Raw genomic sequence first — 24953 nt, 5'->3', positions numbered from 1 at the left:
TTTTAAAAAAAAAGATTGTTGTCCATTCAATCTCCTATTTGCAGTTTTTTGGGGGTATTCAATCTGTGCTGATATTTTCCGAAAGCAATGAAGACTGTTAGATCCAACTTTTTTTAAGTCGCAATCCGCGGCCATTTCCAACAATTTACAGACTTTCCAACATTCAGCTGTATTGTCAGAAGCTGTCGGAAATGGCTAGGATTCTGGCTGTTAGGCCTATATTTTCTAAAACAATATTAACAAATATGTACATTGAAACTTCTCTGGGCCTTACTTTCTGTTGATGTTTAATGGCATTGCACTATATATAGGACTTAGACCATTTAGGGCAGTTTTGCATTGCTCGTATCTCAGCCTCTTCTCATGTATTGTGGAAAATGTGGGGGTTTGAAAGTAGAAGAGTAGGCATGTCACTGTAAGATACAGTAGATCAGCTGCTTTAATCAATTTATAGTAATATATATGTGGGGGTTAGGTTTAGGCCTGTATACCAGGGTCGTTTTTTTGATCACCGGCATTCTGACCACCGGGATAGCATATTAATTTACTACAGGTTAAAATAGGTATATGTATGTAGCATCCATATATTTTATTTTCTGTTAGAATCCTTTTAAATATATTAATATTTAATATGCTCTGATTGCAGTGTATGTATGTTTTACAGTTGTATATTGATGTACAGAAATAAAAGAACATTGCAAGACCAAACAAAAAATGTGAATGTACTGTATACTGTAAATCTAGTTTACTGGAAACCTGTTTAACTAATTACCGTATATACTCGAGTATAAGTTGATCCGAATATAAGCCGAGGCACCTAATTTTACAACAAAAAACTGGGAAAACTTATTGACTCAAGTGGGACCCTCACTCGAGTATAAGCCGAGGGGGGCATTTTCAGCATAAAAAATGTTCTGAAAAAGTAGGCTTATACTCGAGTATATATAGTATCTCTATTACTTTCTGTATAGGAAACACAACACTCATTATCAGTAAACTCATCTTCTACTTTGGCACCCATAGACATTATAATCTGACTTAATATAACGATTGTTATAGAACTCTTTCAGTGTTTGCAAGCCATTAATCATATCCAGTAAATTATATAATCTAAAGGTATGTAATTCAAATAGGATGCACTCTAAATGTTTTATATTTATTCAATCCAGTTGTTATGCATGTCCTGTAGTTATACAATACAGGTTGAGTATCCCTTATCCAAAATGCTCGGGACCAGGAGAATTTTGGATAACGGATTATTCCGTATTTCGGAATATTTTAATATTTCAATGATGTATTTTGAAGTATCTTGCATTTATGCTGTATAAACACATAATATACTCACAAATATATTTTATTACCACATAAAATACACACAAATATATTTTATTTGTTCAAAAAACAAGGTTTCAAAATGTGAAACAAAATGTGTGTACTATCTCAGCACTGAATTTGAATGCCAAGCAATCATTGTCTTGCACATATACAGTGCCAGTTACATATCATGTCCCCAGTGATGCTGTTACAAATGTCACCAGTGAGTTTTTAGCAAAAAATAAATAATTTTTTCACTTTCTGGAATGTCTGGTTTTCGGAATAATTCGGATAACTGATATTCGGATACGGGATACTCGACCTGTATTTAACTAGGTGGGTTTAAAAAAAAAAACAAAAAAAACAGCAGCATTCTTTTCAAATATTATGCAAAATGATCTGCAGCAAAATTAAAAATGGCTAAAAGTATGTTATACATTTCATTAATTATAAAACAATATATATATATATATATATTTTTTTACATTTTCAGCATATTAGCTTTAACATTTTTTAGCATTACAACAGATTTTTTTTTTCAATTACCGGTACATTAAACAGTTTTTCAATATAGTTTATTATTATAAATATTTAGCATAGACATTGAGGGCTAAATAGTGTTTTATTTTACATTAAAAAATTAAGATGACATAACAAGGAGGAACAGATATGTTTTACAAACCATTTTGCTGGAGAAGCAGATGAGCAAGTCAATTCAGTCATTTTGCCAGTGGATCTGTAGATTATCAAGCCATTTAAATTAGAGATGTGTGCAGACCCTTTCGTTATGGTTGTGGTTTTGGAACTGGATTTACCACTTTGTTTTATTTTTTATTTGATTTTGAAAAATCACCATCATGTGTTTTTGGTTTGGTTACTTTTTTAAAAATAATAATTCATAAGAACAGTATAGATAATGTTTTTTTTTTTTTTTTTGGGATCCTCTGGCATATTGTATCTACAACAAAAGTAATATGTAAACTAAATAGAAGTATACATCCTCTACCAATTCTACTCCAGATAATGTGGTATTGTCTTGTTTGCCATCTGCAAGGCAGTGTGAATCACTTATGATACCCTAAAAATAAGTGATATAGTAATAATGTAATTCAACCAACTAGTGTTGCTTCTTAAAACAGGAATTACAAGAAATAATTGGTTTTACAGATAACCTATCACTCAATGTGTTTTTATGATATTGTTTTAAAATCAGAAAATTGGGAGACAATTTGTTTTAATAAAGATTCACTTCTTAAAATAGATAAATATTTTTTTGTCATTTGGTTGCAGCATACACAACAGTTTAGTTAAGACGAAGGGAAGGTTGTACCCCCAAACACCTTTTCCACATGTATTTTACAGAGAATGTTCATTAAAGGCCCCCACTCTCCTCTTGAGGTAGAGAAAAATGATTTTATATCTAGATTAGCATAGTCAGCCTCTTACCTAAATATTGCTCTGAGAATGTGCATTTTGGGAGGGTGGTATGTCCTGCATTTATAGTAAACTTGACTCTACAAAATTATGTTTGGTTTTGGTGGCATAACTAAAAAATGGTTGCCCCCAACCAGAAAATTTAAGGATGGAAAGTTAAGGACCACTTCCAGGAATCTTAAGACACCTCCAACTCTGCCTTACCCCTCCTCTGCTGCCACCACCGCCGGGTCTATGGCCGGGACCTGCAGATTTGCCACCTTACAGCAGACCAATAACAACACAAGAAGAGCAATATGCAGAGGGTTCTGTGTTCCTATGAAACACAGATGGTAACTGTTTTCTTCACTAGCGCTACAAAAGAGGAAAAGGACATTCCCTGATATGTGAAGGGCGTCTCCTCTTATCCGTTATTCAGATAGACTCGTGTAGTTATTATCACCACGTGAGGGGTACAAGGAAGAAATACCGTACGCCCCTGTTAGGGAGGGAACGGATCCTCTTCTCCGTAACTGAATAGCAGGTTGGGTTTCCTATATCTGTTAGGGATCTTTCCTAAATGTGATGAACTCCAACACAACCAATTTCATAGGTGGAAATGGGAGAGAAGTAGGACATAGTGTAATACTGATAAAGGAAGTTTTATTTCACACAGCATAAAACACAGATAAAAAGGCAGGTAATAGATAAAACATGGGGTGTTTAAAAAGAGAGACCCCCGGAGTCAAGACTGGTTACCGGAGTGGATGGAGAACTGGGATGGATAACAGTTCTCATAAGCGCTTAGGTAAAACAGTTCCGGATACTGTCCCACAGAAGGCAAGCAGGTCCGGCCACACAGTCTCCAACAGCAGGGGTGCACAGGTCCAACGCGTTTCAACCCTGTTCCGGGGTCTTTATCAAGGATAAACAGTTCCATGGGGGTTTAAATAGCAGTCCGATAACGAGGTGGATAAGGAGGAGGTGCCTCTGTCATAATGACAACTTCCGCCTAATCTCCAGTGAGTCCGTCAGTGAGGAAGCTCCGTTTCCGGTCTGATGATACTGTGTGAGCATCCTCAATAACTGTCTGCCATTTTGCGAGGGGCATTTTTCATCAGCAGCAGGAGGAAAACTGAGACTACAGACAAATCGATCTGCAAGTCCCGGCAGTGGTGCAGCAATAGCTCCAGTGTGCACTCTTACTCAGCACCTCCAAGCCACCACAGGGTCTGTGGGGGCTATTGTTATGCCACTGTTTGGTTTGCAGAACATCCTTTGTGTAATTGAACTCATCTACAGTACTGTATATAGTGTTTAAGGTTGAGCCGCAATATTAAACCATAGAGAGTGAATGGGATAAAACTAAGTTAAATTGTCTTTATTTTGTTTAAAATTACTAGTGCTGTGTTTTTTAGCAGTGTCTACAATATTTCTTACATGTAATTGTTCCTTAATAGTCAAAATTATGCACGTATACTTCACAAGTTTTAAAACTGTAAAGTTATAATATTCACAAACAGATGGGCAATCAGTTTTAAAACCTTCAGAATATGTAGCTTGCAGAGAAAAGCAGTTTTTATGGCCTGCTGCAGTATTTCTGTTGACATACTAAAACAGAAAAATAATATTCACTTACTTTTTATTACTTTATAACCAATCAAAGAGAACGCAATTCATCAACATTCAGTTTCATTTGATATTGTGTCTGACTATCCACAAAAATACTCCAGACTTTTTTCCCCCTCTCCTGTCAAGTTGGAAATGCATATAAAAGATTTGTTGTGTACTTTTATAGCCCATATGCTAAAGAAATGGCTTTTTCTTAAAGATTCAGCAAATCAAGCAGTCGGTGGTGATACAACAGCATTTTAAGTAATTGAGGTTCATGTTCTTGTTTTTTTTTTTTCTGTCCAAAGAAATAAAAAACAAATGTTGCATTTAAATTACAATATTAATGCAGCAGTCTTCAGTAGGAAAGACTATTTTAGTTAAGTTGACAAAGAGATATAATTTAGACTGATGTATCAGAAGTGCTGGCATTGTTTAAACATCCTTCCAAAGTAGGAATGATTTAAGAGTTGTTTTCTAGTGCATCCTGTTATTTTCTATCATGAGCAGACGGGGAACCGAGCCAAAAGATTGTTATTTACATCCAGTTCCTTGGGAAGTCTTACATTTAAATTTCTTGTTGCTTTCTTCCTATGGATTTATAAAGTCCTTGGTATTATCATCTGTGTCACCTGGGAATAGAAACACCTGCAATGCATTATTTGTAAAATTATACCAAGTTTAATAAAAAAAAAAAAAGGTTCTATTTTCTCAGTTATACCCCTTTCAAACAGAACCCCCCCCCCCCCCCGGGAATTTACATGGTGCAGGAGGGTAGACCTGGGTTTTTTTTCTGTCTGAAAGGGTCAACCCGGGTCTAAAATGCCAGGGCTTCAACGCAGGAATTTACTTGGATTTTTCCCGGGTCTGAATTCCAAAAACCCGGGTCGCCGGATGTCTGAAAGGAAACAACCTGGGTTTTTGGGATTATTACACATTGTTAGGCACTGATTGGCTCTCATGGTGGGGTGCTGGCTGATTGGTTGTGAGGATGGGCCTCTCTGATTGGCTGGGAGGTCATTAGTTAGCTGAAGAAAGGATAGCATAGCCGACTGGAAGAAGCAAGAGGTGAGAGCTGCTGGCAGTGAGAGGGGAGGAGGATATCGGCAAACAGATGACTGGGACAGTCAAAGATACCACAGTGTACTCAAACATTGCAAATATACTGACAGCCATGTGAGGTAACATGTACCTTGTAGTATATAAAAACAATAAAACTTGTTTACAACATATCCTTGTGTCGTGCCATGGCTAATGCAATGCAGTGAGCAGTCACCACCCACTTTTGATGACCTCATCTCTGTGTGCCTGTAAAACTGTCCTTTTAAATCTCTGACACACAGAGATTTGCAGGAAAAATCTGGCTTCTGTGTGAAAGGGGTCGACACAGGAAATACCCAGGTTTTTGTTGCTGTGTGAAAGGGGGTCTGCACCTTTCAGCCTAGTTCTACCCGCGTTTTTGTATCCGGGAAATACCTGGGTTTTGGGGGGATTTTCTGTCTGAAAGGGGTATTAGAGTCTTCTTATGGTTACGGTATAGTGAGTCACAATGATTGACACACACTAGGTTGACCACTTAAGGTTGATACCTGAAAATAGTCAACATACCAAAGGTCAACATTTCCAGAAGGTCAACACAAGCTTAAGGATGACACGGACATGGTCAACACTCAAAATGTCAACATGAGTTTTTTCAGTTTTTTGGTGTCCATGTCTACATAGTGTACCGCGTCCGCTTGCCATACTGCGCTCAGCTCACTATTGTATTCTCACTCTATGCCTATATGGAATGGATAATAATGTATGTTGGTAAGTCGGTCTATACCAAAAAAAGTGAAAACACATGTAAACTTTTTGAGTGTCCACCATGTCCATGTTGGCCTTAAGCTTGATCAAATATAGGCATGATTTGACAATGCCATTAGTTGGGGTTTGATGCTGACATTTGTGCGCGTGTGACAAAGCGCATGAAGATGTAGCTGACATCATCAGGAAATGTCTCTATCAAGTGGCTGAAGCCATTATCCTTGTTGGATGACTATATACTTTCCTGCGAGAAGGTAAGGCAGGTTATCAGAAAGGGAACCCCAAACGAGATGTATGGCCAAGCTGTGGTTACTAAAAGAATGGGGATGTTAATCCCCTGGATATAGAAATAGAGTAAACAGATGTGTAACAGTGCTATAAACAATAGTACAAAATATATAGCAAAAATGTAAATCAATTTAATAATCAATATAATGTAAATAGCAGCAATGGTCATATCTATGTTTAACCCTTTGCAGTGCCAGATTGGTTTAAATGTTAAAATAAACTACAATTAATTTAATTTTTTTATTGGAAAAATGGTCTACATTGAATGTTGAACGATGTTAATGTTCTTATTTTAAAGTGGCTCAACACTGGATCTGCTACTAGCGCTAGGGATGTTGAGCCTGGCTATACATTGGACCTGAAAGGATTACATGAGTTGAAAAACATCTTAAAAAGCATTGTGTGCTAGACCCTTGGTGTCATTATATAGTCACCCATATCAATAAGTCCAGTACCGGTACAGTGTCCGTGTACCTATGTTGCCCCGGTTCGGTGGATGGATTGTGACAGTTGGTACACCTCTTAGTAACTGTTGTGAGGCTTGTTGAGTGGTGTTCCTCTTTGGAGAGGTTAGCATGGGTCTTTATGATGATAGCAAGAGTTAAGCAGTAGTAGTGGGAGCAGTAGTGCCACAAATGATAAATAATTTCCGGGTCTGGTTCAGTTAACGGTTGGGTATTCCAAATGATGCTGTTTGTGGGTGTCTACAGCAAGGCAGCACTTCCCTATCAACCCATTTTCACTGCCTAAATGCCAGTTTTTCAAGCCTGGGAAGTCTCATCCTAACCATAGCGTCTCCTGGGTAGAGAATAGGTAAGTAGAATAGCAACTGTGGTTACGTATGACCTTGTATGTAAGATTGCTGCTCTCAAATAGATATAATGTACTGTGAATAAAATCTCTACATTTGTTTCTAAGCTCTAGAAGTGCGTCACAATATAAACCATCAGAGGTCTCAACAGCAGGACGGGGACAGGGAGTGGCTACACAATCAATGGGTGTTTATTTTTTTTATATCCTACTTGTGGTAGTGTTCCACCTTCCACACCTCCTCCCTGTGGTGAAATGGGATGAACATGCTGATTGCAGGAACACAGAATTTCTTCAAAATTGGAACACTCCATCTAAACAGAACCATTAGATGTACGAGGAGGATATTTATACTCAGGATGACTGTGTATAAATACGGGAAATATTCAGATGTTTTTCAACTTAATTAAATATAAAAATTGATTAACTAATTTTAACAAACCCATATAATGTATGATTGTCTGTAAATTTCAGATCTATTACTTACATGTATTACTTAACAGTAAGCAGAAGAAACCTTTTAGGGTTATTTCAAAAACACTGCATTTAGGTGGAAATTTGCATCCCATCAAAGAACCAATCACAAGTAAGCTTATATCTTGTCAAGTTCTCATTAGAAGTTGTGAGGAAGTGAGTCATTGGCTGCTTTTCTTTATATATAAGACTTTTTTTGTGCAATCAACCCTGTCTGATATTTTAAAGATGTTTGCTTGTTGACAAATTATTATTTTAATCAGTGTTCTACCTGCTGATTCCTTTATACTTGTATTTTTTTGTTGTGTTATTGAACTACCCCCAAAAATATTTGCATGAAACATTGTGACATAATCGTATTTACATAATGAAGAGCAGAAAACATCACTGATTTAATTAGACATAAAACAAATTGACTGAGCAAGAAAACTACCTTTTGGATACTGATTAGAAGATTAAAGAGCAAGATAAACTTGATTTCCAGAAATAGCTTTTGACTTCTTGATATTTTTTAACTGTTAATGTAGATCGTTTCTTTTGTGTAATAATAATAAAAAAAAAAAACCTTCTTTGTAAAATGATCCATTGCAAACTGGAATATATAAATATTTAAAGATTAATTTATCTGCTTCTGGTGAATTGTTCATTTAGAATTGCACATTGTATAAAAATCAAAGTTAATAATTGACTTTTAGCCCATTTATATTAATTCTACAAGCAGTGGCGTAAGTTTGTTTGTTCACTTCGCCCGGAGGCAAGATAAAAGTTGCCCCCCCCCCCTTCATAGAAAAAAAGAGAGAGGGAGAGATAGAAAGAGGGAGAGAGAGAGAAAGAGAGAGAAGGATTCATGGAGAAACAAGATTGTGAGAGAGGGGGCTTCATAGACTTACCCTCAAAGGCTGCCACATTTCCCTAGCCGCTCCCAGCTTTTAGATGACAGCTGCGACCTGCCTGCTTCAGTGACAGTCATACTCGCACACTGGCTGTGTGGAGTGGACTGTCTGCCGCCCGACTCCTGGCTCTTCATCACTGGCTGGCTTGCTCAGGCCGACTTTAGCCCCAGCCAGGTGACAGAGAGGAGCAGCGACACGAGCGCTGCACACATGGCTACGGGGGAGCAACCTGGACACAGGGGAGGGGGGCGCCCGCCCGCACCATTACTCAAAAAAATACAGGGACACCTGCCCGCGCTGCTGCATAACATAGCCGCACCGCTATGAGTAAGATAAGTGCGGCAGGTGGCACTAAGCGGAACAACGGAGCTAATGGAGCTAGTGCCCCACTGTAAGCCTGGCGCCTGGCGGCAGATGACTCCATTGCCTCCAGGAGATCCACCACTGTCTACAAGGTGATTTTTGGTAACAATATCTTTTTCTATCTTCATAGGAACCCAAATGGATAAATGAGGTAACATTTTAAAGATTACGTTCTCCACTTTTGCCAAACTTATCATTTCAAATTGCACATTGTATTGTTTGTTTAAAAATCAAAGAAAGAAATTGACTTTTGGTCCATTTGCATGCAACGTTTTCGCACGGGCCACCTAGTAGATAGATATTTGACAAAAAATCACCAACTTATCATGTGATTTAAAAAAATGGTTACTGAAAATTAGCAAAACCATTCCTTGTTAATTGTAGCTTTCTTCTCATTGATATACTGAAAATTCAAGGATAATTCCAACCAATATTAAATACATATCTCACCAGTATTTGGTGATATATGTTAAATAAAGAAAGAAAGGTTACCTGTGCTGCCTTAATGCACATAACAGTCCCAGGAAAATATCTTCACTATTACTCATCGTAAACTATTTTACACTAATAGTGACCAAGGTCCAACCCTTACAAGTGTCTCATTTATCTAAATAATAATAATAAAAAACATATAAACAGAACACAAAAAAGTATAAAATTGAGATATTGATAAATACAACTTGTAACATTCCTGCATAAAGCAATATTGGTGTGCACAGGTAACGCTGTATGTATGAATGGGGATGAATATATGCCATAGTGTAATTGTAAATATAGTATCTATAGGCCATCCCTTAATTCAAAAAAACTTTCATACCCTTCTATCTAAGAGTGCCATCGGAACCGGCTGGGACTTATCATTTAATCAAGATCATTTTTTATTTTATTTTGTCTTTGTATTTTTTATTGTTTACAATGCAATTTTGTGTGTAATTTATATTAAATTAGCAACTATTTTACTGCAGTCTCCTCTATATTTTTTCTTTTTTATGTTATAGGTTATATTTAAAATTTATATTGATAATATCAGATATGAATTTTAATAAAATGTGCTATACCTTTTTCAATGAAAATTAAATACCTAGTGGGTTTATCAATGCAAATATTCTAACAGGAATGACTTCTACAAGAAAAACATTAAAATCTGTCTTCGGGGGGGGGGGGGGCACTTTTTTTCTGCATCTCACTCTTTCGTTCTCTCTTTCTTTGCATGCTTGTAAGGACTTTATCTCGGAAAGTCCAACACAGAAGCTAAGGTAATCAACTTATAGAGCCCCATGCCAGAATCAATCTATTTATACACAGCCAGTATCCTAGTCCTGTGATGTTCAAGAACATATAGATCAAAAGGACATTTCCCCCTAAGTGTATTTCTTCTAACAGGCCATCACATGCTGACAATTTGAGGGGAATGGTAACAAGAACCTCTCAAATGGTCTGCAGTTATAGATAATAATGTTGAGCATTACCTTGCCATTACTTTGCAATCTATTAACGCCTCTTGAGTCATTCATGTGCTAAAATATGTTTAATTGCTTTTAGTGAACTGATACATGTGTGATCTAGCATGAAATACATACAAATACTTTATATGGAATGTTTCTAAATAAGTTTAATACAGTACTAGGTATTTGTAATGCTTTATGTATCTGTTCTTCTAGACAAAAAGTATTAATTTCAGGAGAAAAATGAGTTTATACGCTAGGGTTCATTTCCTACCTGTTCATTTACTGTAGGTCTGGGGTAGCTAACTCCAGTCCTCGAGAGCTACCAACAGTTAATGTTTTCCAGATCTCATCACAGAATCACAAGTGAAGTAATTAGCTCCACCTGTGGAACTTGTGTGGAATGTGTCAGTGAGTAATGAGTGCACCTGTGCAGCAGCTAGGTTGTCTGGAAAATGTGAACTGTTGGTAGCTCTCGAGGACCGTAGTTGGCTACCACTGATTTAGGTCTTATATTTGTTTTTGAAAGTGACAGAAACTCCAAGGATGATTTCTCCTGAGCACCAGAAAAAGTGTGTATGGGTCATTGGGTTGAACCTATTCACAGTAGATCGACATACATTGGGTCAACCATTGAAGGTCGATGGGGCTTAGGTCAACACCTAAAATAGGTTAACATAGCTAAGGTCAACTGGGTTGGAAGGTCGTCACAGGCATTAGGTCTACAATGGGTAGGTTGACAGTCAAAAGGCGACATGAATTTAAATTTTTTTGTTGTCCTGGATGTCGAGGTAGTCAACATGGACACCATCAAAGTGTACCATGTCCCCTTGCCTGGCTCACTGCGCTCATTATGCTTCAGGCCTGTAGGTGCATGTCGGCTCCAAAAAATTTGAAAAACTCAATTTGACCTTTTGACTTTCGACCTTCCCATTGTCCACCAAATGCTTGTGTCAACCTTCCAGCCCTGTGCCGGGAATATAAATATGCTTCGAATGGCAATTGTACTGCTAGCACTGTGCTATGACTTACACAGTGAGTGGCATGGCTACAAAGGTGAGTGCCACGTTATTCCCCGCTTATGATTAACTCATTGTGCTTGGCTTCCATACAAGATATGGCAGGGCGATGGTGACAGGATGTAGTCCATAATAAATGTAGTGATTTAGTGCTGACACTGCATAAAGTACTTAGTATACTCACGCTGGTCGCTACAGCTGGTGTAGTAGTGCAGTGTATCCTTCCGTGTTCTTACATAGCCTTACATAGTATAAAGCAATGTCCCTGAATCACGTCTGTCTGTCTGTCTCTGTCTGAATGCGCTAATCTCAAAAACCACTGGACAAAATCTTGTACAGTTCCCACTATTATGAAGGGCATAACATCACTTAAGAGGTTATTCTGGTTGGTGCGTAAATTTCAGAATTCTTTCGAAGCGGACCGCACGCCACGCTGAGCGGACATTGTAAGAAGAAACGCCCACAGGTCCTCCGCATTTGGACGGACTTACACTTTAAGAAGAGGGCGTGTTTACAGACTACATCCAAACCTTGCGTGTGCGGTGGACACACACATATTCTGCACGGTCTTACAGCGTCAGAACGGACGGGAAGCTGCCCGTACGCACCGATGCGGTGTATTTCCGCAAAACATAGTACTATCATCGGAACTCATACATCACACACATGACACACTTATGCAATTAGGCTACCTCATTAAAAAGGGATTGTTTTTATTGATCATCACTTGCAGTGTAAATGTGTGTAAAAAATGCAGCCGTGCTTTCAGCATATATTTGTGTGTTTAGTAATGGTCCATTTAGGCTGCAATGGTTCCAATTGAAGCAATGAAAAGAGTGTAATTAATGAGTAATGAGTAGAGGAGTGGATTGTATTGTGTTCAGCTGACTGTGGTTCAGGGGCGGCCGTACTAATTGGGCGATCCGAATGCCTAACGCATGACCGAGTGGTGTCCGCAAAGTGAAACTTGCTTATGAAGACCGCATATTTCCTGCCTTGTTGTTCGTTTGCAGTCGGTGTTCTGTCCGAATGCACGCCTACCAGAATTAGTGCACTCCCTCGTGTACGCCCATGTTTACGCCCAGTTTAGCCCACTTTGAAACTACGCCCCTGTGTACTTCCGAATGACGCCCATATTACGCCCATATTTTCCGAGTGAATGCGGTGCACATTTCTGTACGGTATTAGTGAGAACGAGTACGGAGACCGTGCGTGGCACATGCGCATAGCGTTGCCCACGCATGCGCAGATGGCTAAAAAACGCCATCCGAAAGAATTCGGAAATTTACGCATTGACCAGAATAAGGCCCTTAGTGTGTGCTCTCAATATTGTTACCAATGTGCGCCCCCTCGTCCTGCATGTTCAGGCGGGGGAGGTCCTTGGTAATGATGGCCTGCAGCATGGTCCTCACCCCCACCCCCAACCAACACCACCACTGTCGCTCACTTCCGAGCTGGCAACGGCAAGTGTGTTTGCAGGAAAAAAACAAAAACATTTATTTAAAAAAAAAAAAATACAGTATTATAATTCTATTTTAACTTTTTTTATTTTATTTAAATTGAAATCCAAAGCCTGAGACTGGCGATACTATTAATTATACAAATGATCATTTTGATAAAGAGCAAATAGCAATTTGTGCAACAAAGCAATCACCTTCTGGGGATTAGAGGCATATGGTAGAATTGTGGTTTCAGTGAATATCAGCTGACCCATTTAAATGTGCAATTCTTTGTCTGAAGATTACAGAGATCTTCTTTCTAAATTCATTAATCTTCAAAGCAGCATCTGCAAATGATGTGGTTAATCCTTTTTAGAAGAATACGTTGCTTGATCTAATATTATGCTCAAAGACAAAAACACTGTTTATATTGATTTTGTTTTATAGGAAATCACTTGCCGAGTAAAAATTCAACTACTGACAATTTCCAAATATCTTAATATCTTGAAATTCCAAGATGCTGAATATGTCCTACATATACTGAATTTGTATTACAGTCTAATTGGTCTAAGCACCAACCAGTCAACCAGTTCCTGTCATTTTTCAAACACAGCCACTAACATGGTAGTTAGGAGCGGATTGGCAGTCATTTGGGGGCCATACAGTGTATGAGACCAACTTTCTTCCAACTAACCACCATCCAACCTATCCGTCCAACTAAATCACTACTCCACACCTAACCAACTTTTTCCTAAGACCTGCCTTCCAGCTAGCTTTTTCAGCAAACCAGGTGACTTCTCCCTAATGGCATTTATTCAGATCTGATCGCAGTACAAATTTGTTTGGAAAATGGGCAAAACCATGTACACTGCAGGTGGGGCAGATGTAACATGTGCAGAGTTTCAACACAACCCACCCAAATGTAACTCTCTCTGCACATGTTACATCTGCCCCACCTGCAGTGCACATGGTTTTGCCCATTTTCCAAACAAATTTGTACTGCGATCAGATCTGAATAAGGGCCATTAGGGAGAAGTCACCTGGTTTGCTGAAAAAGCTAGCTGTTTTTTTAGCTGTTTTTTAGCTGGCTGAAATTTTACCAAATTTCCAAACCATTTTAAAATTCTTGAATGTATTTAGGAGGAAATCCAAGGTAAGGGGCTTATTCCAAGCCGCAATCATTGTTCACAACATCAAAACTTGCTCCTGCCCAATGCTAGTTGCAGTTTCCTCCTCAGAATATAGCATCCACTGGAAGTAATTAAGTCTGAATAAAGAAGTACAGATGTAGCTCTTCTCATCTTTGCAGTTGCTGGCAATTCCATCGCCAGCCCCTGACAGCGGCAGGCTATCACCAGGGGCGCGCGCGCACAAGACGCACGCATGCCCTGTGGCAACGGAGCCTGCCGGTGGTCCCCCGCTGCCTCCCCCGCCGTCACAGCTGGTCCCTCTCGCAGCCCGACCCCCTTCTGAACTGAGCAGCGTCTCCCTGAAGCGGAGATGCTGCCCAGCCGTCGTGATACTGGGAAGCGCACACGCCTCCCAGTCCCTATTGCCGGCACTCGCCAGTCAAAGGGATCTGGTGGGCGCCGGGCAAAGAAGAGAGGCGCTACATCTGTAGAATACCAGCACATTCCAAATACATTTTCTGAGACTGCACATCTTGATTACTACTGCGAATCTCCGCCTGATTCAGAGGTGTACGCAAATGCCATTGCGGTTGCGATTTTAAATATAAATGTCCCAGCCACTGGGATTTGTAATGAGATGCCCAATGGAGGTGGACGCACACATTGGAAACACATTGGGCCTTATTCTGGTTCACTCCTTCTGGCAAATTCCTTCTTGGGTGGACAAAACCATGTGCACTGCAGGTGGGGTAGATGTAACTTGTTCAGAGAGAGTTAGATTTGGGTGGGGTTTTACTTCAAAGTAAGATCTACTGTATATTGCAGTGTAAAAATAAAGCAGTCAGTATTTTAACTGCACAGAAACAAAATAACTCACCCAAATCTAATTCTCTCTGCACATTTTACATCTGCCCACCTGCAGTGCACATGGTTTTGTCCATCTAAGAAGGAATTTGCCAGAAGGAGTGAACCAAAATAAGGCCCATTGGTCTATAATCAACCTTCGGAGTAACCTCATAGTCAACAGAAGTAATTCACTGGAGCCATTTTAACTGTGTGGATCGCAATCACAAGCTGTGACACACCCTTGAAATCAGTGTTTTAGTCTCCACTCCCCTATCACCTCCCACAACAAATAATATTGTCCTTTTCATATAATAAATAATATTGCTTTTAAAAAATAAATGAAAACTACTTTCTTTTTACTAAAATATTCCAAAAATAATATTTGCACCCTCTGAAAAAAATAAGAAAATGCAATGTGTGCCAAGAGGGATATTTCTGCTTCAAAGAGGAATAATTCCCCCCCCCCCCCCCACTCCCCAGAAGCTGGCATGTGACCTGCCGGACTCCACAAACAGACTCAGGCCCACTTCTCAAGTAGACAGCCCCCCCCCCCCCATTAGCTCTTCTAAATGATTTCATCCATCGACGTCTGATAGGACTGATAGCTGTGGCACATTTGCTGAGGTTTTGGGGCAGTTTGCTGTGGTTTTATGGTGGCTTTATGGCAAAAATAACCAACAAAGTGCAGTAAAACTGATGTAAAGCGGTTTTCAAAACCCCATCAAAAACCACTAAATACTGTAGTACAGTAATATACTGTAAGCGTTTTCATGTTTCAATTTGCTGGCAAATAATACATTTCCAAACTCCAGAAATACCGTTATCTAGTAGAATTTTTTTTGCAGCAGTAGAATTTGTATAAAGTAATAGATTTAAGACGCAAATTTTTAGAAGAATCACAACGCGTGACTTTTGTAGAGTCCAAGGTGTGCCAAATAGTGCCATTCATGGCACGATAAAACCAAGATGTATGTGGACACATCTGTAGTGTCAATCCTAGTGAAGCTTGCAAACTATAACCCCTACCACAGTGGTTCTCAACCTTGGTCCTCAAGGACCCCCAACAGCTCACATTTTCCAGGTCTCCACACAGAATTGCAAGTGAAGTAATTACAGTATCTCCACCTGTGCATCTTTTAAAATGTGTCAGTATAGTATAATGAGTGCACCTGTGCACCTGCTGGGTGACCTGGAAAACATGTACTGTTGGGTGTCCTTGAGGACAGAGGTTGAAAATCACTGCCCTACTACAGGGACACAAAAACTAAGGGTATTTTTTTTGTTTATTTTGTCGGAAGTCCGTTAAACTATTGTATGGACATGTTTTGAGTAAGAACATGGAGCATCCTGAGGAAACCCTTCATAAATGTGGTGACATCATAGTAATATCATTGAAATAAAGACATCAGTGCTATGAGTCAGCAATGCTAATCACTGTGCCACATGCTGACACCATAAATATATCCAATTAAAAGAACATTTTATACATTTCCATATCATATGCAGGTGGGGCAGATGTAACATGTATAGAGAGAGTTAACTGAAACTGAAATCTAAATCAGGGTTGCCGACTTTGTTATTCTCCTCTCCGGGAGAAGCCCGGAGAGGAGAGTTTCAGCAGCCGTTCAGGGGCGGGGCTTAAGCGCGACATGACTAAGCCCCGCCCCCATGATGCTAAACCAGTAAATTTACGGATCTCCGTGGAGGGGGGCGGGGCTAAAATGACGCGAGTGTGTCATTTTAGCTCCGCCCCTTCATCTGAGACCCGAGGATTGCGGCATTTTAATGCTGCGATCCGGGGGACAGCGGGGGTGCCCCCTGAATCCGGGAGGGTTGCCCACCCTTCCGGGGGCCGGGAGGGGGGACCTGATTTTCGGGAGACTCCCGGAAATTCCGGGAGAGTCGGCAACCCTGATCTAAATTGCATTGTAAAAATAAAGCAGTCAGTATTTTCCCTGCACAGAAACAAAATAACTCACACAAATCTAACTCTCTCTATACATGTTACATCTGCCCCACCTGCAGTGCACATGGTTTTGCCCATTTTCCAAACAAATTTGTACTGAGCTCAGATCTGAATAAGCCCCTCCCTGTAGGTGAAGAAAATTTAAAGAATCACAGAAGAACAGAGTAATTAGTTAAATGGAATGAAATCTAGATAAAAGTGCCTTTACTGTTGTTTTAAACAAGAATATGTTCTCTTTGATGTGTGCACACAAGATTTTGTTAAATATGTTTATCTTCAATAAACCTTGACTAAGTCTGATGAGGCAATTTGAAACTTATGATCCTCAATCCAACCCAGAACTCCTTGACAGTCTCCTTTGATTAAAATTACTTACATAGCTGCAATTTACTCAAAGAATATCAGTGCAGATTATATAATGACAGCAAAAATAGCCTCTTGTGCATGATTTACTGACACCCTATCATTATTATCTGATTTGCAGAGTCTGTGATGTAATTGATTAAATTCTTTAAGCCAAATTGTGTGTCTTCATATCTGGATTGCATGCTTGTGTTTCTTGCTACGGCTGATTATTATTAATTTTAAAGAAGAAACTAACGGTAGATTATGTACTTTGAACGTGACTAACATTCAAATTTCACCTGCGTTATCACAGGCTGCAGATCATCAATAAGGCTACTGGTTCCATTTGACCTGACAAACTCCATTGTTATAAGCAATAGTTAAGCTCAATAAATTGTTGAATATATTAATATACTGTATGCAAAGGTTGACTTTTACCAACCTCTTTTCACATTTTGCCTCTGATTTTGTATATTTTGTTTTATAGGGGCGACAGAATTATAAAATCCAATTCAAACGACTGGCTGGCTGCTGATTGGCTGAGAGCTGTGTTAGCCAATCAGCGGCCTCCTATTCGGGCAGCTGCTGAGTGGCTCAGGGGCAGATTTATTAAGCTTGGTGAAGTGATAATGTGGCAGGTACTTTATCACCGGCCAATCAGCACCTAAAGGCCCCTACATACGCAGAGATGTGTGCCAGAGATACATAACGGGAGATTCAGCACAAGAGATTTCACTCTTGTGACTCATTTCAGACAATGAGCCACATACAGAGAGATTTGTGTCAGAGATTCATAATGGGAGATTCAGCATGGGAGATTTCAAATCTGTCACAGAAAGTGAAACACTGCACTTCATCACAAAAATGTTATTATTACTGAACACGTCTTCTTTAATAAGTATTCTTTCACTTCCCCTAATATGCTACCCCCCCCCCCCAAAAAAAAAATTAAATCATGGTGGCTAGTGGTTCCCCCTGAACAGAATGCAAACCCATATGCAAACTATTAAACGTTGGTGGTACAGTGGGAGCTGACAAAAAAATACTTACCAAGTCCGGGGTCCAGCGTCTCATCCGCTGTCATACAGACAATAATTTTGTAAAAAAAAATGGCATGGGGTCCCCCCCCAGGCATGACCAGCCCCGGGCTTTTTGAGTGGTCCTGGTTCCCAAAATCCAGAGGACAAAGTGCGTGGGGACCCCCAGATTTTGGGGACCAGCACCAGGCTCTTGAGCTGGCCCTGGTTTCCAAAATACGGGGGACAAAATGAATAGGGGTCCCCCATATTTTGGAGACCAGCACCAGGCTCAACTAGCAGGGGGTGTAATGCCATAGCCAGGGGACACGCTTGATGGTGTCCCGTGGCCAAAGCATTACCCACCCTAACTAGTCAGCCCAGGCCGGGAGTTTTTGGGGAGGTGGGGACCCCCCAAATAAGGGGGTCCCCCCTCTCCAGGGCACCCCAGGCCTGGGCTGCAGCCCGGGGCTATCCCCTGCACCCCTGGGCGGTGGGTGCAGGGTTGATAGCTTATTTAACAGTAATTTTGTCTTTTACAGTAGGACTACAGGTCCCAGCAAGCCTGCCCCACATGTGGGCACTTGGGAGAACCACAGGTACCAGCATGTGGGGCATTAAAGGCCCGCCGGTACCTATAGCCCCCCTGTAAAGGAAATATTAAAATAAAACAACAAACACTGGTTTTAAATGTTTTATTTATTAAAAACACAAACACAGAGTTTTTAGTATTTTATTAAACTGCATCTGGTCTTCACCTGGGGGCAGCGGCCCCCTAAGCTCTTTTGCATGGCCGCCGCCTCCCAGGGCTTCTGCCTCTTCATCTGTGTTCTTCACCTGGGGGGCGGCAGCCTTTTAAGCTCTTTTGCATGGCTGCCGCCTCCCAGGGCTTCTGCCTCTTCATCTGTGTTCTTCACCTGGGGGGCGGCGGCCTTTTAAGCTCTTTTGCATTGGCCGCGCCTCCCAGGACTTCAGGAGCTCTTCACTCCTCCTCCGCCGTCGGACTGACTGCCCCGACCCTGTCTCGAGCTGGCTAATATAGCCAGCTCTAGGGGGCGGGGCAATGACGCGGCGAGCCGTGATTGGCTGGCCGCGGCCATTTTGAAATTTTAATTTTTTTTTTTTAAACATCTCCGTGACCCGTCCCGATGCCGCCGCGCTGCCGCCGAGAGGAGAGGTGAGGTGGGGGTGGCGATGGGTGCTCCTGCTGGTGGGGGAGGGAGGTCAGGGGTGGCGGCGGTGCGGGGTGCGGCGGTTCTGCGGTGCGGGGTGCGGCGGGTCTGCGGCGTCCGCAGTCGCTCAGTCCTGCTCATCTGCCCGCAGCCACACATGCGGGAGATGAGCAGGAGCTTTCTGAGCGACTGCTCTGAATTGTACAGCCCGTCCGTTCTGAATCTTGGACAGATTCAGAACGGCGGGTGCGCGCATGTAAATCGCTGTGTGGGCTATATACACAGCGATTTACATGCATCTTCAGGCAATTTCTGAGCGATTTGTTAGAATTGCTCAGAAAATGCCTGAATATCGTGCTGTATGTGGGGGCCATAACTGTGAAGTTACAGGCTTGGTTTGAAAAATGACAGGTAGGAGCTGATTGGCCGGTGATAAAGACCAGACACTTTATCACTTCACCGAGCTTAATAAATCTACCCCTGAGAGAGCAATCAGTGACTGCCCAGTCTATTGAATAGAATTTTTTAATTCTCCCCTCCGCCTGCCGCACACACTGATCGTCACCCGCCGCACTCTGGACCCCGCTCCCTGCCCGTTGCACCCCGCACCATATCAGATGCAATACATTGCGGGTGTTTATCACATGTGCTGTGCCGCTAATGGCTGTGCATAAGATTTAGGTTACTGCATCCCACCCTTTCATCAATTCATTCTTAATATTAATCATTAATAATCATTCCGGGTATAATACAGAAGGCTTAATCATTTTATAGATTAATCAAACTTTGTACATGGAGCATATGATATCATTGTTTAGTATATCTGCATGGGTATGGGTCATAGGGTCGACAGCAGTAAGGTCGACATATGGGAACGTCAACATGGGCTTAAGTCGACATGTCATTAGTTTCACACAAGTATTAGGTGATGGGGGTTTTTCGGCACACTATTTTATTCCCATACCATGGCCTAGTGGTTGGTAGGGCATGAAATACCTGTCGGCACATGTCGGCTCAAAAAAAAAGGGAAGAACCCCATGTCAACCTTTTGACTGTCGACCTAGCCCATGTCGACCTAATGCTTATGTCAACCTAATGACATGTTGAACTAAGCCTATGACGACCTTCCCATGTGTCATCCTTGGCTCATGTTGATTTTCAGGAATCGATCCAATGCATGTCGTCATTAGTGCTAACGACCGTATACTATCTGCATGACATTTATTCTGTTGGTTACTGTGATACAGGTAAAAAAAATGGTGTAATATAAAACACTGCTCTGACATCTGTATGTGTATCTGCAGGCTTCCTTGGTTACCTGGATGCCAGATTGGATCTGGGTGCCTCTCATCACGTCTGTCTGCAATATCTCCCGTAAGGAATACATTTCCAAGAAAGCGACGGCTTGAGGGGAAGACATCTTTCTTTACACTAAATTAAGACAGAGAAAGTCAACTTCTACTCTAAATACTGTCAGAGCTGTTCCCCTATTGGCCTTTAATGCCCACAAGAGGAAGCAAATAAAAGTTAAGAAGGAAAAATTGTCTGACGTAAAAATACTTTTTAAACCGGTGGTGTACCCATGTGTGGATGAGGAGTGTACCTCCCCGAGTGCAGAGGCCCTGTCGCCTGCCCCACTGCCCGCGCATTTGGCTTGCAGGGTGCATGGAATGGCATCCTGCGGCCAATAGTGCCCTCTGTGCGTGATGTCACATGTGAAGGATGCAGCGCCAGCACAGCAGTGGGGTTGAGTAATGTCACACCCAGTAGTACCTGATGGCTGGTTCTTTTAAGAAAATTAGGTCTCTTCTTTGCACCCCTGGTGGAGGTGGGTGAGGAGGAAATGAATAGATAATCTAATGAATATTCTTTACAGGTGGACATTGTTATATTTTTCTGACATTATTACAGTATACCCTGCACAGATCTTAGGGATCTGTGAAGTGCCTGCAAAGATGCTTATCAGAGCAGAGGCATATGTTAATCCCAGTCACTCGGAGGCAAGTTTAGTGCCCCCTCCAAGCGGTGCAGCTAGGTGTCATGATGCCCGGAGCAAGGGCATGTTTCACGCCCCCCCCCCCCAAATTGTAGCAGACTGCCTCTTCCCTAATTTGTAGCAGGCGGCCACCTCCCCCCCCCATCCCTTCCCCCATCAATGATTATTACAGGTACCTTTTGCAGAGGGAGGGGGGAGACCGGGGAATATGTGGAGCCTTTAGGGAGTGTGTGTCCTGACTCCTGCGCTGCCCTACCGTGGCTGACACAGCCGATATTGTGAGCCACGGCCGAGCGGTGCAGGAGTCAGGACACAGAAGACAGAGGTCAGCACACAGAGGAATCGGGCAACAGTGCAGCACACAGAGTGAGCGGGCGGCACACAGAAGGCAGGCGAGCGGCACAGGGGCCTTTTGCTCTGGTGCCTTATGAACTGATGCTCCACCGGCTCCACCCTCGCTACGCCCCTGGCCCCCCCTTGTGTGTAATGAATTGGCAGGACACCAGCTAACCTGTGCGACTATGGCCGGTGGATCAGAGACAGACTCACAGGATGCAGCCGCCTGCAGCATGCAGAATCAGCGCTCCCCAGCGGGTCCTCTCTCATAGTCCAGCTGCAGCAGGAGCACCATTGCTTGCTGCAGCATAGGCTGAGTGGTACCAGTCAGGAGCCGTCCTGTCCCCTATTGCAGAGCTCCTGGGAAGGAGTCAAATAACTATGCAGCAGCAAATGGGTGCGCAACCTGCAGAACTGCAATGGAAATCGGCATAGCCTCTGGAATCCCACACAGGTGCTGCTGTGCTTGCAGGTGCCCCTTCAGGGCTTGGAGCCCAGAGGCAGACATGTCCATTGCCTTTGGGAGTTACATCCCTGTATCAGTGGCAGGTGATTTATTTGGGCTTGAGGCATTTTATGAACACATTGCAATGAACAGTAAATCTGGAGTTGCAAACCTGCCGCTTAGTAAATTTACCCCAAATAATCATTCAATAACTCATGGGTAACCTGATACAATCCAGGAGCTACATGGGTGGTCCTCTAACTCAAAGGGATGTGACACAGAAACAGTCCCGGTGTCAATGAGGTAGATACAATAGAGCCCCTAGGAGAGTATAAAGCTGCGCCCCTACAGAAAGAAACGCCAATCCACTCACAGAAACACAAGTAATGGGAAATGGAAGTTAAACACCCAGGGTCATCCACAAATACACTCATTGCGAAATAACCCTTTAAGGGCCAAGCCAATTTGTCAAAATAGGTGTGAAAATTGCTAAGCAAACCTTTTTATTCATCATAATGACCTATAATGTCACCTTATATACGAAATATAATCTTTTTTAAAGAACGTCTTTATTTGAATTTATATAACAAATTTGAGCAAACTGCCATTTTTAGCGCATATTTTGTGCATCTCTCACAGTTATGTTGGCTCTTAAAAAGGTTAGCCGTTTATTGTAATATAATAATAAAAAATGTGTGAGCGGTGTGAGTGGGCATGTGTTGCAGGCTGAGGAGTAGGGTAAGAGCAGAAGAGACGTACACCTGCGATAGAGGGGGCGAGAAGACAGGGACACTAGTAGAGATGGTAGTGTAGAGAAGCACCTGTGGCAGCAGCAGAGGGGGCTGCAGGGCATATGGGCACCTGCAATGTAGGGGGACACCAGACACAGTACCAGATGCACTAAGCTTCAAAAGTGATAAAATGGATAGTGATAAATAACCAACCAATCAGCTCCTACCTGACGTTTTTCAAACACAGTCTGTGACATGGCAGGTAGGAGCTGATTGGCTGGCTGTTTATCACCATTAAAAGGTCATAGAGTGGGAATATAATAGTGTGACGAGCGCAGCAAGCCATGGAAAGGGACGTGGTACACTTAAACGGTGTCCATGCCGACACAAAAACACGTGAAAAACTCATGTCCACTTAATTCATTCCGACAATGTCCATGTCGACCTAAACATTTGTCAACCTACTGTCAATGTCTACCAAGGGTATGTTGACCATTCATAGGTGTCGAGCTAGTCACTGTCAACCATTAGTAGTTGACCTAGTGACTGTAGACCTAGACATTGTCTATAATCTATACCGTAACTGTGTCTGCAACAATGTGCCTTGGCGTCTATATGTCATTGCCCTCACGGTTCGCTTATAGGCCCTTGCCTCCACCCTATTTGTCCTACCAACACCTAAACTCCAACAACACACCAGGGACATACTCACCTCCATCAACTCCTCAAACTCCGCATCACACAGATCACTGGTCTCCTGTCTATATGCTACCCATCTACCAGAGTGGAGGATGAAGCCAAATAACATATGAGCGGGATGAGCGAACAGACACCCACCTTTATTATGTGCTCAGCGACAACCTCTTCTATTGTCTTCTGCCACCGAGCCCAGGGATTGTGTTCACCCTCGAGGAATGACCATGGTATCAGTCCCTCAGGGTAAGTCAGCCAGGTGTTGTACCCCCTGTGATGTGGTGCCCCCATGTCCGCTCATATGGCACAGCTTAGAATGTTTGGCATATCTGACAATGGCATGACCAAAGAAATTCTGTGCCTTTATTCTATAACATGGTAGGTGACTAAGGGCCTGTGTGCTGAATGTGACATTTAGAGCCTGGGTTATAGTTTGTGTCATTCTCAACAGGTGATCGGAGCTGACCAACACTATGATATCCGCGTGCCCCATGAAATAAAAGAAAACGGGAGACATAAGGATATCAGAACATCAAGTGACAGGCCATCAACACCGATGTCACCTATCTCACTAGCTCTTACTAGACAATTCAGCTCCCAGTGTGACCATTAGGCAGCCGCCTAAGTGAGCCGGACACCGACTTCTCAATCTACACGTTATTTGATTTTTCTGGTTTTATTTAAGCCTATTACATTTCATCTTCATGCTCAGTTTATATAGTGTCCCTTTGTTTTTCCTGGTCGTCTAGGGTGAATACGATTAGCAGGTGTCCTCTAACCCCAAACCATTCCCCCATCCCTGGGCTGTTTTGGAGAGGAGTGGTGGCCCTTAGTACACTCCCCCAAGGTGAGCAGACACGGCTGGCCACTGCTATAGCTGTAGCTCCAGGTGCGGATGTACCGTTGCTTTTACCACAGCAGCTAACGTCTATAATTTATTTTCCATTGCGGGTTCTCCCAGCTTGACCTGGGACAGGGGCAGATTGGGCTGAACACCAGCCTGGGAAATTACTGTAAGCAGCCTTAATGGAGGTGGGGTTTGTTGGGGGGTGGGATACTCCTTCCTTATTTAAGGACTGGCACTAATTTACTAGGTGCCCTATGCAAAGTGTCACTCTATGGCCCCTGATTAGCATGTGCTGTAGTCACACCTCATTTATCATCCACACCCCACCACCAATATAGCACAGCATTTCCCACACCCCCTTCTACATCTATGGATGGCAACACGCTTGGCACAAAGGCCGACTACCAGCAGAGATACCAGCAATCGAGCCACCGTGCAGTCAATGATCATCACAAATAGCAGTAGCAGTACAGGTGCTGCCTCTATGGGGCTGATTCAGACCAGCTTGCAGCATGTCAAATTTGGCTCCATCCCCGATGATTATGGTTTGCGCAT

This window comes from Crinia signifera, chromosome 11, assembly GCF_055691185.1.
Source record: "Crinia signifera chromosome 11, ASM5569118v1, whole genome shotgun sequence".
In the NCBI taxonomy this organism is placed as follows: domain Eukaryota; kingdom Metazoa; phylum Chordata; class Amphibia; order Anura; family Myobatrachidae; genus Crinia; species Crinia signifera.
The sequence above is the reverse complement of the archived record's forward strand: the minus strand, read 5'-3'. Positions refer to the sequence as shown.